Source organism: Arachis duranensis, chromosome 2 (assembly GCF_000817695.3).
Source record: "Arachis duranensis cultivar V14167 chromosome 2, aradu.V14167.gnm2.J7QH, whole genome shotgun sequence".
NCBI classification, from domain to species: Eukaryota; Viridiplantae; Streptophyta; class Magnoliopsida; order Fabales; family Fabaceae; genus Arachis; species Arachis duranensis.
Genome location: NC_029773.3, coordinates 52,367,826 through 52,383,473, shown reverse-complemented (window position 1 = coordinate 52,383,473; position 15,648 = coordinate 52,367,826). Strand labels below are relative to the sequence as shown.

The 15,648-nt window shown below is 37.3% G+C and overlaps 1 non-coding gene across 1 annotated transcript; it reads left to right on the top strand.

Annotated features, from left to right (window-relative positions):
- The first annotated feature begins 14,430 nt into the window (after nucleotides 1-14,430).
- LOC127745313 (small nucleolar RNA R71) lies at nucleotides 14,431-14,534 on the top strand. The gene has a single exon (XR_008006510.1). It is a non-coding gene; the product is annotated as a small nucleolar RNA R71 (small nucleolar RNA).
- Nucleotides 14,535-15,648: the final 1,114 nt, after the last annotated feature.

Below are 15,648 nucleotides of genomic sequence, written 5' to 3'. Positions count from 1 at the left end.
TTTGCCTCCTAAACCTTAAATCACTTAACAAACATATCAAGGCATCTAATGGAATCAAGGTGAATTAAATTTATTCATTTTAAGACCTAAAAAGCATGTTTTCACTCTTAAGCACAATTAAAGGAGAAGTTATAAAACCATGCTATTTCATTGAATAAATATGGGTAAAAGGTTATAAAATCCCCAAAAATCAATACAAGATAAACCGTCAAAATGGGGTTTGTCAGCATCTCACTTTATCCTTTAGAAGTTTAGAATGATTGGCATCCATAGGAACTCAAAGTTCATATAGTGTTATTGATTCTCCTAGTTAAGTATGTTGATTCTTGAACACATCTACTTTTATGAGTCTTGGCCGTGGCCCTAAGCACTTTGTTTTCCAGTATTACCACCGGATACATAAATGTCACAGACACATGACTGGGTGAACCTTTTCAGATTGTGACTCAGCTTTGCTAAAGTCCCTAGTTAGAGGTGTCCATAGCTCTTAAGCACACTCTTTTTGCTTTTGGATCACGACTTTAACCACTCAGTCTTAAGCTTTTCACTTGGACCTTCTTGAAATAAGCACATGGTTAGGGACATCTTGATTTAGCCACTTAGGCCTGGATTTTATTTCCTTGGGCCCTCCTATCCATTGATGCTCAAAGCCTTAGATCCTTTTTACCCTTGCCTTTTGGTTTTAAGGGCTATTTTCTTTTTCTACTTGCTTTTTCCTTTTCTTTCTTTTAAATTTTTTTTCGCCACTTCTTTTTTTTTGCAAGCTTTGTTCTTCACTGCTTATTCTTGCTTCAAGAATCAATTTTATGACTTTTCAGATCATCAATAACATTTCTCTTTTTCATCATTCTTTCAAGTGCCAACAATTTTAACATTCATAAACAACAAGATCAAAAATATGCATTGTTCAAGCATTCATTCAGAAAATAAAAAGTATTGTCACCACATCAATATAATTAAACCAATTTCAAGGATGAATTCGAAACTCATGTACTTCTTGTTCTTTTGTATTAAAAACATTTTTCATTTAAGAAAGGTGAAGGATTCATGGAATTATTCATAGCCTTAAGACATAGTTACTAAATACTAATGATCATGTAGTACAGACTCAAAACATAGACAAACATATAGCATAAAACTGAAAAACTGAAAAATAAATAGACAAGGAAATTAAGGAATGAATCCACCTTAGTGAGGGTGGCGTCTTCCTCTTGAAGAACCAATGGTGCTTTTAAGCTCCTCTATGTCTCTTCCTTGCCTCTGTTGCTTCATCCCTAGTGATTTTGGTGCTCCTATCCTTAGTTGCTCCCAATAGTTGTGTGGAGGAAAATGTATCCCCTGAGGTATCTCAAGGATTTCTTGATAAGGGAATTCCTCATGCTCTTGATGAAGTCCATGAGTGGGCTCTCTTAATGTGCAGTCAAATGCTCTACTACTGAGCTATGGACCCTTGAGATGAATCTTTCCATCTCCCATGACTTGGAAGTAGAAGCTTTTGTCTTCCATTTCCTCTTTCTAGAGGTTTCTCCAGCCTTAGGTGCCATAAATGGTTATGGAAAAACACAAAGAAATGCTTTTACCACACCAAACTTAAACTGTTTGCTCGTCCTCGAGCAAAAAAAGAAAGAAAGAAGGGGAAGAAGAAGAGAATGGATGATATGGAGGGAGAGAGAAAGAGGTGGGGTAGGTGGGGATCCTGTGGGGTCCACAGATCCTGAGTGGTCAAGGATTTGCCATCCTTGCTCCAATTAGGCATGTAAAATGCCCTCTGTATGCAATCCTGGCATTTAACGCCAGACTGCAGCTTGTTTCTGGCGTTAAACACCCAAATGTAGCCTATTTTTGGCATTTAACGCCAGCCTGATGCTTGTTTCTGGCGTTAAATGCCAGCTTGATGCTTGTTTCTGGCATTAACGCCAGATAGATGCTTGTTTCTGGCGTTTAAACGCCAGACAGCTCTTCCTCCAGGGTGTGCTTTTTCTTCTGCTGTTTTTTATTCTGTTTTTAATTTTTGCAATTATTTTGTGACTCCACATGATCATAAACCTAATAAATCATAAAAGAACAATAGAAATATAGATAAATAGAAATTGGGTTGCCTCCCAATAAGCACTTTTTTAATGTCAATAGCTTGACAGTGAGTTCTCATGGAGCTTCACAGATGTTCAGAGCATGATGAGGGCCTCCCAACACCAAACTTAAAGTTTGAATATAGGGGCTTCTCAACACCAAACTTAGAGTTTGGTTGTGGCCTCCCAACCCCAAACTTAGAGTTTGATTGTGGGGGCTTTGTTTGACTCTGTATTGAGAGAAGCTTTTCATGCTTCCTTTCCAAGGTTGCAGAGGAAGATCCTTGAGCTTTAAACACAAGGTAGTCCCCATTCAATTGAAGGACTAATTCTCCTCTGTCAGCATCAATCATAGCTCCTGCTGTAGCTAGGAAGGGTCTTCCAAGGATGATGCATTCATCCTCATCTTTCCCAGTGTCTAGGATTATGAAATCAGCATGGATGTAAAGGCTTTTAACCTTCACTAACACATCCTCTACCAATCCATAAGCTTGTTTTATTGACTTGTCTGCCAACTCTAATGAGATTCTTGCAGCTTGTACCTCAAAGATCCCCAGTTTCTCCATTACAGAGAATGGCATAAGATTTATACCTGACCCCATGTCACACATAGCCTTCTCAAAGGTCATGGTGCCTATGGTACAGGGTATTAAGAATTTACCAGGATCTTGTTTCTTTTGAGGTAAAGTTTGCTGAACTGATGTATTTAGTTCACTAATGAGCAAGGGAGGTTCATCTTTCCAAGTCTCATTACCAAAAAACTTGGCATTCAGCTTCATGATGGCTCTTAGATATTGAGCAACTTGCTCTTCAGTTGCATCTTCATCCTCTTTAGAGGAAGAATAGTTCTTAGAGCTCATGAATGGTAGAAGGAAGTTTAATGGAATCTCTATGGTCTCTATATGAGCCTCAGATTCCTTTAGGTCATCAATAGGGAACTCCTTTCTATCTGGAGGATGTCCCATGAGGTCTTTCTCATTGGGATTCACATCCTCCCCTTCCTCTTTGGATTCGGCCATATTGATTATATCAATGGCTTTGCACTCTCTTTTTGGATTCTCTTTTGTATTGCTTGGGAGAGTACTAGGAGGAGTTTCAGTGATTTTCTTACTCAGCTGACCCACTTGTGCCTCCAAGTTTCTAATGGAGGACCTTGTTTCGTTCATGAAACTTAAAGTGGCCTTAGATAGATCAGAGACTATGTTTGCTAAGCTAGAGGGGCTTTGCTCAGAATTCTCTTTCTGTTGCTGAGAAGATGATGAAAAAGGCTTGCTATTGCTAAACCCATTTCTTCCACCATTGTTATTATTGAAGCCTTGCTTCTGTGGATCCTTGATGAGCAGATAATTTATACGCTTTTTGGCATTATTTTTAGGTAGTTTTTAGTAGGATATAGTTACTTTTAGGGATGTTTTCATTAGTTTATATGATAAATTCACATTTTTAGATTTTACTATGAGTTTGTGTGTTTTTCTGTGATTTCAGGTAATTTCTGGCTGAAATTGAGGGACCTGAGCAAAACTCTGATAGAAGGCTGACAAAGGACTGCTGATATTGTTGGATTCTGACCTCCCTAAACTCGAAATGAATTTTCTGGAGCTACAGAACTCCAAATGGTGTGCTCTCAATAACGTTGGAAAGTAGATATCCAGAGCTTTCCAACAATATATAATAGTTTATACTTTATTTGTGATTAGACAACATAAACGGGCACTCAACGCCAGTTCCTTGCTGCATTCTGGAGTCAAACGCCAGAAACACGTCACGAACCAGAGTTGAACGCCAAAAACATGTTACAACCTGGCGTTCAACTCCAAAAAAAGCCTCTGCACGTGCAAAGTCAAGCTCAGCCCAAGCACACACCAAGTGGGCCCTGGAAGTAGATTTCTGCATCAATTACTTACTTCTGTAAACCCTAGTAGCTAGTCTAGTATAAATAGGACATTTTACTATTGTATTAGACATCTTTGGTCTCAGTTTTATTCCATTATTCATCTTAGGAGACTATTGATCACGTTTTGGGGGCTGGCCATTCGGCCATGCCTGGACCTTCATCACTTATGTATTTTCAATAGTGGAGTTTCTACATACCATAGATTAAGGGTGTAGAGCTCTACTGTACCTCGAGTTTTAATGCAATTACTTCTATTTTCTATTCAATTCAGTTTATTCCTGTTCTAAGATATTCGTTGCACTTCACCATGATGAACGTGATGATCCGTGACACTCATCAGCATTCTCACCTATGAACACGTGATTGACAACCACCTCCGTTCTACCTTAGACTGGGCGCAGATCTCTTGGATTCTTTAATCAGAATCTTCATGGTATAATCTATAATTGATGGCGGCATTCATGAGAATCCAGAAAGTCTAAACCTTGTCTGTGGTATTTCGAGTAGGATTCAGGGATTGAATGACTATGACGAGCTTCAAACTCGCGATTGTTGGGCGTGATGACAAATGCAAAAGAATCAATGGATTCTATTCCAACATGATCAAGAACCGACAGATGATTAGCCGTGCTGTGACAGACCATTTGGACCATTTTCACTGAGAGAATGGGATGTAGCCATTGACAACGGTGATGTCCTACATACAGCTTGCCATGGAAATGAGTAAAAAGGATTGGATGAAGGTAGTAGGAAAGCAGAGATTCAGAAGGAGCACAGCATCTTCATACGCCTATCTGAAATTCCCATCAATGATTTACATAAGTATTTCTATCTTTATTATTTTCTGTTTATTTATTATTATTATTCAAAAACTCCATAACCATATATTATTCACCTAACTGAGAATTTCAAGATGACCATAGCTTGCTTCATACCAACAATCTCCGTAGGATCGAGCCTTACTCACGTAAGGTATTACTTGGATGACCCAATGCACTTGCTGGTTAGTTGTGCGAAGTTGTGAAGAAAGTGCTGAGTTATAAACGCGCATACCAAGTTGAATGCCATTATTAGAAATCATAATTTCGTGCACCAAGTTTTTGGCGCCGTTGCCGGGGATTGTTCGAGTTTGGACAACTGACGGTTCATCTTGTTGCTCAGATTAGATAATTTTCCTTTTATTTTATTTTCAAAAAATTTTCAAAAATCTTTCAAAAAATTTTTACTTCTGTTTTCGAAAAAAATTATTCTAAATTTTTAAGAATGAATTCTAGTGTTTCATGAAGCATGTTGTAGCCTGGTTGGCTGTAAAGCCATGTCTAAATTCTTTTGAACTGAGGCTTCCTCTTCACATGCTTGAACCATGTATGCTAAAGCTTGGCTAGCTATTAAGCCATGTCCAATTTCTGGACTGGAGCTTTAGACTAACATTGAAAGATTCCTGGAATTCTTATTAAAAATTTTGAATTTCTTATTTTATTTTTCCTATGTTTTCGAAAAAAATATACAAAAATCCAAAAAAATTTTAAATCATAAAAATCAAAAATATTTTGCGTTTCTTGTTTGAGTCTAGAGTCAATTTTAAGTTTGGTGTCAATTACATGTTTTTAAATTTTATGCATTTTTAAAAAATTCATGCATATGTTCTTCATGATCTTCAAGTTGTTCTTGGTAAGTCTTCTTGTTTGATCTTTGAATTTTCTTGTTTTGTGTCTTTTCTTGTTTTTCATATGCATTTTTCGTTTGTTAGAGTCCAAGCATTAAAGATTTCTAAGTTTGGTGTCTTGCATGTTTTCTTTTGTTGAAAATTTTTCAAAAATAAGTCTTGATGTTCATCTTGAGCTTCAAAGTGTTCTTGGTGTTCATCTTAACATTCATAGTGTTCTTGCATGCATTATGTGTTTGATCCAAAATTTTCATGTTTTGGGTCATATTTGTGTTTTTCTCTCTCATCATTAAAAAATAAAAAAAAATATCTTTTCCTTTTTTCTCTCAAATTTTCGAAAATTTGAGTTGACTTAGTCAAAAAATTTTAAAATTAGTTAGTTCTTATAAGTCAAGTCAAATTTTCAATTTTAAAAATCTTATCTTTTCAAAATCTTTTTCAAAAATCAAATCTCTTTTACTTTTATCTTATGATTTTTGAAAATTTAAAACTATTTTCAAAATCTTTTTCTTATTTTATTTCAAATTTTCGAAACTTAACTAACAAGTAATGTGATTGATTCAAAAATTTGAAGTTTGTTACTTTATTGTTAAGAAAGGTTCAATCTTTAAATTCTAGAATTATATCTTTTAGTTTCATGTTAGTCAAGTAATTAATTTTAATTTTAAAAATTAAATCTTTTTTAACCATATCTTTTTAATCATATCTTTTTATCGTATCTTTTTAAACCATATCTCTTTCAAAAATTTGATTTCAAAATATCCCTTCTAACGTCTTATCTTCTTATCTTTTTAAAATTGATTTTCAAATCTGTTTCAACTAACTAATTGACTTTTTGTTTGTTTCTTATCTTTTTCAAAACCACCTAACTACTTTTCCCTCTCTAATTTCCAAAAATTTATCCTTCCTTTTTAAAATTTTTTTAATTAATTGTTTTAAATTTTAAGTTTAATTTTATTTCCCTGTAATTTTCGAAAATCACTAACTCTTTTTCAAAATTTATTTTCAAAATTTTCCACCTCTCATCTTCTTTTATTTATTTATTTATTTACTAACACTTCTCTTCATCTCAAGAATTTGAACCTATCTTCACCCTTATGTTTGGATTCTTAACTCTTCTCCTTCTTCTATTCCTTTCTTCTACTACTAACATAAAGGAATCTCTATACTGTGACATAGAGGATTCTTCTTCCTTTTCTGTTCTCTTCTTTCACATATGAGCAGGAATAAGGAAAAAGGTATTCTTATTGAAGCTGATCCTGAACCTGAAAGGACTCTGAAGAGGAAACTAAGAGAAGCTAAATTACAACAATCCATAGACAACCTTACTAAAATTTTCGAACAAGAAAAGGATATGGCAGCCAAACCCAACAACAATAATGCAAGGAGGATGCTTGGTGATTATACTACACCTACTTCCAAGTTTGATGGAAAAAGCATTTCAATTCCTGCCATTAGAGCAAACAATTTTGAGCTGAAACCTCAACTAGTTGCTCTAATGCAACAAAATGCAAGTTTCATGGACTTCCATCAGAAGATCCCTACCAATTTTTAACTAAGTTCTTGCAGATCTGTGAGACTGTTAAGACTAATAGAGTAGATCCTGAAGTCTACATGCTCATGCTTTTCCCTTTTTCTGTAAGAGACAGAGCTAGAACATGGTTGGACTCATAACCTAAGGATAGCCTGGACTTTTGGGATAAGCTGGTCACAGCCTTCTTGGTTAAATTCTTTCCTCCTCAAAAGCTGAGCAAGCTTAGAGTGGATGTTCAGACCTTCAAGCAAAATGATGGTGAATCCCTCTATGAAGCTTGGGAAAGATACAAGCAGATGACCAAAAAGTGTCCTTCTGACATGTTTTCATAGTGGATCATGATAGATATATTCTATTATGGCCTGTCTGAGTTCTCTAAGATGTCACTGGGTCATTCTGCAGGTGGATCTATTCACCTAAAAAAAATGCCTGTAGAAGCTCAGGAACTTGTTGAAATGGTTGCAAATAACCAATTCATGTACACTTCTGAGAGGAATTCCATGAATAATGGGACGCCTCAGAGGAAGGGAGTTCTTGAAATTGATGCTCTGAATGCAATATTGGCTCAGAACAAAATGTTGACTCAGCAAGTCAACATGATTTCTCAAAGTCTGAATGGATGGCAAAATGCATCCAACAGCACTAAAGAGGCATCATCTGAAGAAGACGCTTATGATCCTGAAAACCCTACAATGGCAGAGGTAAATTACATGGGGGAAGCCTTTGGCAACACCTATAACCCCTCATGGAGAAATCATCCAAATTTCTCATGGAAGGATCAACAAAAACCTCAACAAGGCTTTAATAATGGTGGAAGAAACAGGTTTAGCAATAACAAGCCTTTTCCATCATTTTCTCAGCAACAGACAGAGAATTCTGAGCAGAGCTCCTCTAACTTAGCAAATATAGTCTCTGGTCTGTCTAAGGCCACTTTAAGCTTCATGAGTGAAACAAGGTCCTTCATCAGAAATTTGGAGGCACAAGTGGGCCAGCTGAGTAAGAAAGTCACTGAAACTCCTCCTAGTACTCTCCCAAGCAATACTGACGAGAATCCAAAAAGAGAGTGCAAGGCCATTGACATAATCAACATGGCCGAACCTAGAGAGGAAGGAGAGGACGTGAATCCCAATGAGGAAGACCTCAAGGGACGTCTCTCAAGCAAGAAGGAGTTCCTTATTGAGGACTTAAAGGAATCTGAAAGTCATATAGAGACCATAGAGATCTCATTAAAATTCCTTCTGCCATTCATGAGCTCTGAAAATTATTCTTCCTCTGAAGAGGATGAAGATGTAACTAGAGAGCAAGTTGCTCAATATCTAGGAGCTATCATGAAGTTGAATACCAAGTTCTTTGGTAATGAGACTTGGGAAGGTGAACCTCCCTTGCTCATTGGTGAACTAGATACATGGGTTCAGTAAACTTTACCTCAAAAGAAACAAGATCTTGGTAAGTTCTTAATACCCTGTACCATAGGCACTATGACCTTTGAAAAGGCTCTGTATGACCTAGGGTCAGGCATAAATCTTATGCCATTCTCTGTAATGGAGAAGTTGGGGATCATTAAGGTACAGCCTGCCATATTCTCATTGCAAATGGCAGACAAGTCAGTATGACAGGCTTATGGATTGGTAGAGGACGTGTTGGTAAAGGTTGAAGACTTTTACATCCCTGCTGATTTCATAATCTTAGACACTAGGAAGGAGGAGGATGAATGCATCATCCTTGGAAGACCTTTCCTAGCCACAGCAAGAGCTGTGATAGATGTTAACAGAGGAGAATTAGTCCTTCAATTGAATGGGGACTACCTTGTGTTTAAGACCCAAGGGTGTTTTTCTTTAACAATGGAGAGGAAGCATGAAAATCTTTTCTCAGTACAGAGTCAAATAGAGCCCCCACAATCAAACTTTAAGTTTGGTGTTGGGAGGCCATAGCCAAACTCTAAGTTTGGTTTTGAATCCCCACATTCAAACTCTAAGTTTAGTGTTGAAAGTCTACAACATTGACCTGATCACCTTTGAGGCTCCATGAGAGCCATTGTCAAGCTAGTGACATAAAAAGAGCGCTTATTGGGAGGCAACCCAATTTTTATTTATCTTATTTTATTTTGCTTTTATTGTTCTTTTATGTTTTATTAGTTTCATAATCATGTGGAGTCACAAAATAAATATTAAAATTGAAAACAGGATCAAAAACAGCAGAAGAAAAAGCACACCCTAGAGGAAGGGCTTACTGGCGTTTAAACGCCAGTAAGGAGCATCTGGCTGGTGTTCAACGCCAGAACAGAGCATGGATGTGGCGTTAAACGCCATAAACAAGCAACATCCTGGCGTTTAAACGCCAGGAAAACACCCTGAGGAGAGCTGGCGCTGAACGCCAGAAACAAGCATGGAACTGGCATTCAACGCTAGAAACATGCTGCAAATGGGCGTTGAACGCCCAAAACAAGCATGAAGCTGGCGTTCAACGCCAAAAACAAGCATCAATCTGGCATTGAATGCCAGGATTTCATGAAAAGGGCATTTTACATGCCTCATTGGTGCAGGGATGTAAATCCTTGACACCTCAGAATCTGTGGACCCCACAGGATCATCTCAGGATCTGTGGACCCCACAGGATCCCCACCTACCTCAACTCACCCTCTCTCTCTTTTTCACACAACCCAATAAACACTCTTCCCCAAAACCCTTCACCAATCACCTCAATCTCTCTTCCCCATCACCTTTTCACCACTCACATCCATCCACTCTTCCCCAAAATCCCAACCTACCTTCAAAATTCAAAATCTCTTTCCCACCCAAACCCACCCTAAATAGCTGAACGTACTTCCTCTCCCTTCACTATATAAACCCCTCTATCCTTCTTCATTTTCACAAACCACAACCCTCTCTTCTTCACCTTGGCCGAAACCACACACTTCTCCCTTTCCTCCATATTTTCTTTTTCTTCTTCTTCTTTTTTTTCATAACCATTGATGGCACCTAAGGCCAGAGAAACCTCTAGAAAAGGGAAAGGAAAGACAAAAGCTTCCACCTCCGAGTCATGGGAGATGGAGAGATTCATCTCCAAAGCCCATCAAGACCACTTCTATGAAGTTGTGGCCAAGAAGAAGGTGATCCCCGAGGTCCCTTTCAAGCTCAAGAAAAATGGATTTCCGGAGATCCGACATGAGATCCAAAGAAGAGGTTGGGAAGTTCTCACCAACCCCATTCAACAAGTCAGAATCTTAATGGTTCAAGAGTTCTATGCCAATGCATGGATCACTAGGAACCATGATCAAAGTGTGAACCCGAATCCAAAGAATTATCTTACAATGGTTCGGGGGAAATACTTAGATTTTAGTCCGGAAAATGTGAGGTTGGCGTTCAACTTGCCCATGATGCAAGGATATGCACGCCCCTACACTAGAAGGGTCAACTTTGATCAAAGGTTGGACCAAGTCCTTATGGACATATGTGTGGAGGAAGCTCAATGGAAAAGAGACTCCAAAGGCAAGCTGGTTCAATTAAAAAGACTGGACCTCAAGCCTGTGGCTAGAGGATGGTTGGAGTTCTTCCAATGCTCTATCATCCCCACTAGCAACCGATCTAAAGTTACTGTGGATTGGGCCATCATGATTCATAGCATTATGAATGGAGAGGAAGTAGAAATTCATGAAGTCATCTCCCTTGAATTCTACAAAATAGCCAAAAATTCATCCACCATGGCAAGGCTAGCTTTTCCTCATTTTATTTGCCATCTATGTTACTCAGCTGGAGTTATCATAGAAGGAAACATCCCTATTGAGGAGGATAAGCCCATCACTAAGAAGAGGATGGAGCAAACAAGAGAGCCCACTCATGGATCCCAAGAGACGCATGAGGAAGCTCATCACCAAGAAATCCCGGAGATGCCTTAAGGGATGCACTTTCCTCCTAACAACTATTGGGAACAACTCAACACTTCTCTAGAAGACTTGAGTTACAATATGGATCAATTAAGGGTGGAACATCAAGAACACTCCATCATTTTCCATGAAATTAGAGAAGATCAAAGAGCAATGAGGGAAGAGCAACAAAGGCAAGGAAGAGACATAGAAGAGCTCAAGGACATCATTGGTTCTTCAAGAAGAAAGTGCCACCATCACTAAGGTGGATTCATTCCTTGTTCTTATTTCTCTATTTTTCGATTTTTAAGCTTTATGTTATCTATGTTTGTGTCTTTATTACATGATCATTAGTATGTAGTAACTATGTCTTAAAGCTATGAATAATTCCATGAATTCTTCACCTTTCTTAAATGAAACATGTTTTTAATTCAAAAGAACAAGAAGTACATGAGTTTTGAATTTATCCTTGAATTTAGTTTTTTTATATTGATGTGGTGACAATACTTTTTGGTTTTCTGAATGAATGCTTGAACAGTGCATATTTTTTATCTTGTTGTTTATGAATGTTAAAATTGTTGGCTCTTGAAAGAATGATGAACAAAGTGAAATGCTATTGATAATCTGAAAAATCATGAAATTGATTCTTGAAGCAAGAAAAAGCAGTGAATAGCAAAAGCTTGTAAAAAAATGGCAAAAAAATAATAGAAAGAAAAAGAAAAAGTAAGCAGAAAAAGCCAATAGCCCTTAAAACTAAACGGCAAGGGTAAAAAGGATCCAAGGCTTTGAGCATCAATGGATAGGAGGGCCCAAGGAAATAAAATCCAGGCCTAAATGGCTAAATCAAGCTGTCCCTAACCATGTGCTTGTGGCATGCAGGTCCAAGTGAAAAGCTTGAGACTGAGTGGTTAAAGTCGTGATATAAAGCAAAAAGAGTGTGCTTAAGAACCCTTGTCTGTGGCATTTATGTATCCGGTGGTAATACTGGAAAACAAAGTGCTTAGGGCCATGGCCAAGACTCATAAAAATAGTTGTGTTCAAGAATCAACAAACTTAACTAGGAGAATCAATAACACTATCTGAAATTCTAAGTTCCTAGAGATGCCAATCATTCTAAACTTCAAAGGATAAAGTGAGATGCCAAAACTGTTCAGAAGCAAAAAGCTACAAGTCTCGCTCATCTAATTAGAATTAATATTCATTGATATTCTGAGCTTCATAGTATATTCTCTTCTTTTTTATCCTAATTGATTTTCAGTTGCTTGGGGACAAGCAACAATTTAAGTTTGGTGTTGTGATGAGCGGATAATTTATACGCTTTTTGGCATTATTTTTAGGTAGTTTTTAGTAAAATATAGTTACTTTTAGGGATGTTTTCATTAGTTTTTATGCTAAATTCACATTTCTGGACTTTACTATGAGTTTGTGTGTTTTTCTATGATTTTAGGTAATTTCTGGCTGAAATTGAGGGACCTGAGCAAAACTCTGATAGAAGACTGACAAAAGACTGTTGATGCTATTGAAGTCTGACCTCCCTGCACTCGAAATGGATTTTCTGGAGCTACAGAACTCCAAATGGTGCGCTCTCAATGGCGTTGGAAAGTAGACATCCATAGCTTTCCAGCAATAGATAATAGTTCATACTTTATTCGTGATTAGATGAGGTAAACTAGTGCTCAACGCCAGTTCCATGCTGCATTCTAGAGTCAAACACCAGAAACACGTCACGAACCATAGTTGAACGCCAAAAACACGTTACAACTTGGCGTTCAACTCCAAAAAAGCCTCTGCACGTGTAAAGCTCAAGCTCAGCCCAAGCACACACCAAGTGGGCCCCGGAAGTGGATTTCTGCATCAATTACTTACTTCTGTAAACCCTAGTAGCTAGTCTAGTATAAATAGGACATTTTACTATTGTATTAGATATCTTTGGTCTTAGTTTTATTCCATTATTCATCTTAGGAGACTATTGATCACGTTTTGGGGGCTGGCCATTCGGCCATGCCTAGACCTTCATCACTTATGTATTTTCAACGGTGGAGTTTCTACACACCATAGATTAAGGGTGTGGAGCTCTGCTGTACCTCAAGTTTTAATGCAATTGCTACTATTTTCTATTCAATTCAGTTTATTCCTGTTCTAAGATATTTGTTACACTTCACCATGATGAATGTGATGATCCGTGACACTCATCAGCATTCTCACCTATGAACGCGTGACTGACAACCACCTCCGTTCTACCTTAGACCGGGCGCATATCTCTTGGATTCTTTAATCAGAATCTTTGTGGTATAAGCTAGAATTGATGGCGGCATTCATGAGAATCCAGAAAGTCTAAACCTTGTCTGTGGTATTCTGAGTAGGATTAAGGGATTGAATGACTGTGATAAGCTTCAAACTCGCGATTGTTGGGCGTGATGACAAACGTAAAAGAATCAATGGATTCTATTCCAACATGATCGAGAACCGACAGATGATTAGCCGTGTTGTGAGAGAGCATTTGGACCATTTTCACTGAGAGGATGGGATGTAGCCATTGACAACGGTGATACCCTACATACAACTTGCCATGGAAAGGAGTAAAAATGATTGGATAAAGGTAGTAGGAAAGCAGAGATTCAGAAAGAGCACAGCATCTTCATACGCCTATCTGAAATTCTGTTCAATGATTTACATAAGTATTTCTATCTTTATTTTTTGTTTATTTATTATTATTATTCGAAAACTCCATAACCATATATTATTTGCCTAACTGAGAATTTCAAGATGACCATAGCTTGCTTCATACCAACAATCTCCATGGGATCGACCCTTACTCACGTAAGGTATTACTTGGACGACCCAGTGCCCTTGCTATTTAGTTGTGCGAAGTTGTGAAGAAAGTGCTGAGTTATAAACGAGCATACCAAGTTGAATGCCATTATTAGAGATCACAATTTCGTGCACCAATCCTTCCATGAAAAATTCGGATGATTTCTCTATGAAGGGTTATAGGTGTTGCCAAAGGCTTTACCCATGTAATTTACCTCTGCCATTGCAGGGTTCTCAGGATCATAAGTTTCTTCTTCAGAAGATGCTTCTTTAGTACTGTTGGACGCATTTTGCAATCCATTCAGACTCTGAGAAATCATGTTGAATTGCTGAGTCAACATTTTGTTCTAAGCCAATATGGCATTCAGAGCATCAATTTCAAGAACTCCCTTCCTCTGAGGCATCCCATTACTCACAGGGTTCCTCTCAGAGGTGTACATGAATTGGTTATTTGCAACTATGTCAATGAGTTCTTGAGCTTCTACAGGCGTTTTCTTTAGGTGAATAGATCCACCTGCAGAATGGTCTAGTGACATCTTAGAGAACTCAGATAGACCATCATAGAATATATCCAAAATGGTCCACTCTAAAAGCATGTCAGAATGACACTTTTTGGTCAACTGCTTGTATCTTTCCCAAGCTTCATAGAGGGATTCACCATCTTTTTGCCTGAAGGTCTGAACATCTACTCTAAGCTTGCTCAACTTTTAAGGAGGAAAGAACTTGGCCAAGAAGGTCGTGACCTGCTTATCCCAAGAGTCCAGGCTATCTTTAGGTTATGAGTCAAATCATGTTCTAGCTCTGTCTCTTACAACAAAAAGCAAAAGCATAGGCCTGTAGACTTCAGGATCTACTCCATTAGTCTTAACAGTATCACAGATCTGCAAGAACTCAGTTGAAAACTGATAGGGATCTTCTGATGGAAGTCCATGAAACTTGCAGTTCTGTTGCATTAGAGCAACTAGTTGAGGCTTCAGCTCAAAATTGTTTGCTCCAATGGCAAGGATTGAGATGCTTCTTCCATAAAAATTGGAAGTAGGTGTAGTATAATCACCAAGCATCCTCTTTGCATTATTGTTGTTGTCATTATTTTTGGCTACCATCTCCTCTTTTTTTTCGAAAATTTCTGTAAGGTTTTCTCTGGATTATTTTATTTTAGCTTCTCTTAGTTTCTTCTTCAGAGTCCTTTCAGGTTCAGGATCTGCTTCAACAAGAATGTTCTTGTTCTTGCTCCTGCTCATACAAAAAAAAGGAACAGAAAATAATAATAGGGATCCTCTTTACAACAGTAGAGAGATTCCTTTATGTGAGTAGAAGAAAATAAGAACATAAGAAGTAGGAGAAAAATTTGAACACAAAAGGGGAAGAGAGGGTTCAAATTTTTAGGTGAAGAGAAGTGTTAGTAAATGAATAAATAAATAGAAAGATATGAGAGGGAGAAAATTTCGAAAATTGTTTTTGAAAAAGGTTAGTGATTTTTGAAAATTAAGAGAAGAAATAAAATTAAAATTAATATTTGAAACAATTAGTTAATAAAAAGAATTTTGAAAAAATGGATGGTGATTTTCAAAATTTAGAAAGAGAAAAGTAGTTAGGTGGTTTTGAAAAAGATAGGAACAAACAAAAAGTCAATTAGTTAGTTGAAAAAGATTTGAAAATCAATTTTGAAAAGATAAGGAGATAGAAATGATTTTTTGAAATTGATTTTGAAAAAGATATGATTTGAAAAAGATATGATTAAAAGATATGATTGAAAAGATATTTTGAAGAAGATTTGAAAAGGAAATTAAAAAGATTTGATTTTTAAAATTA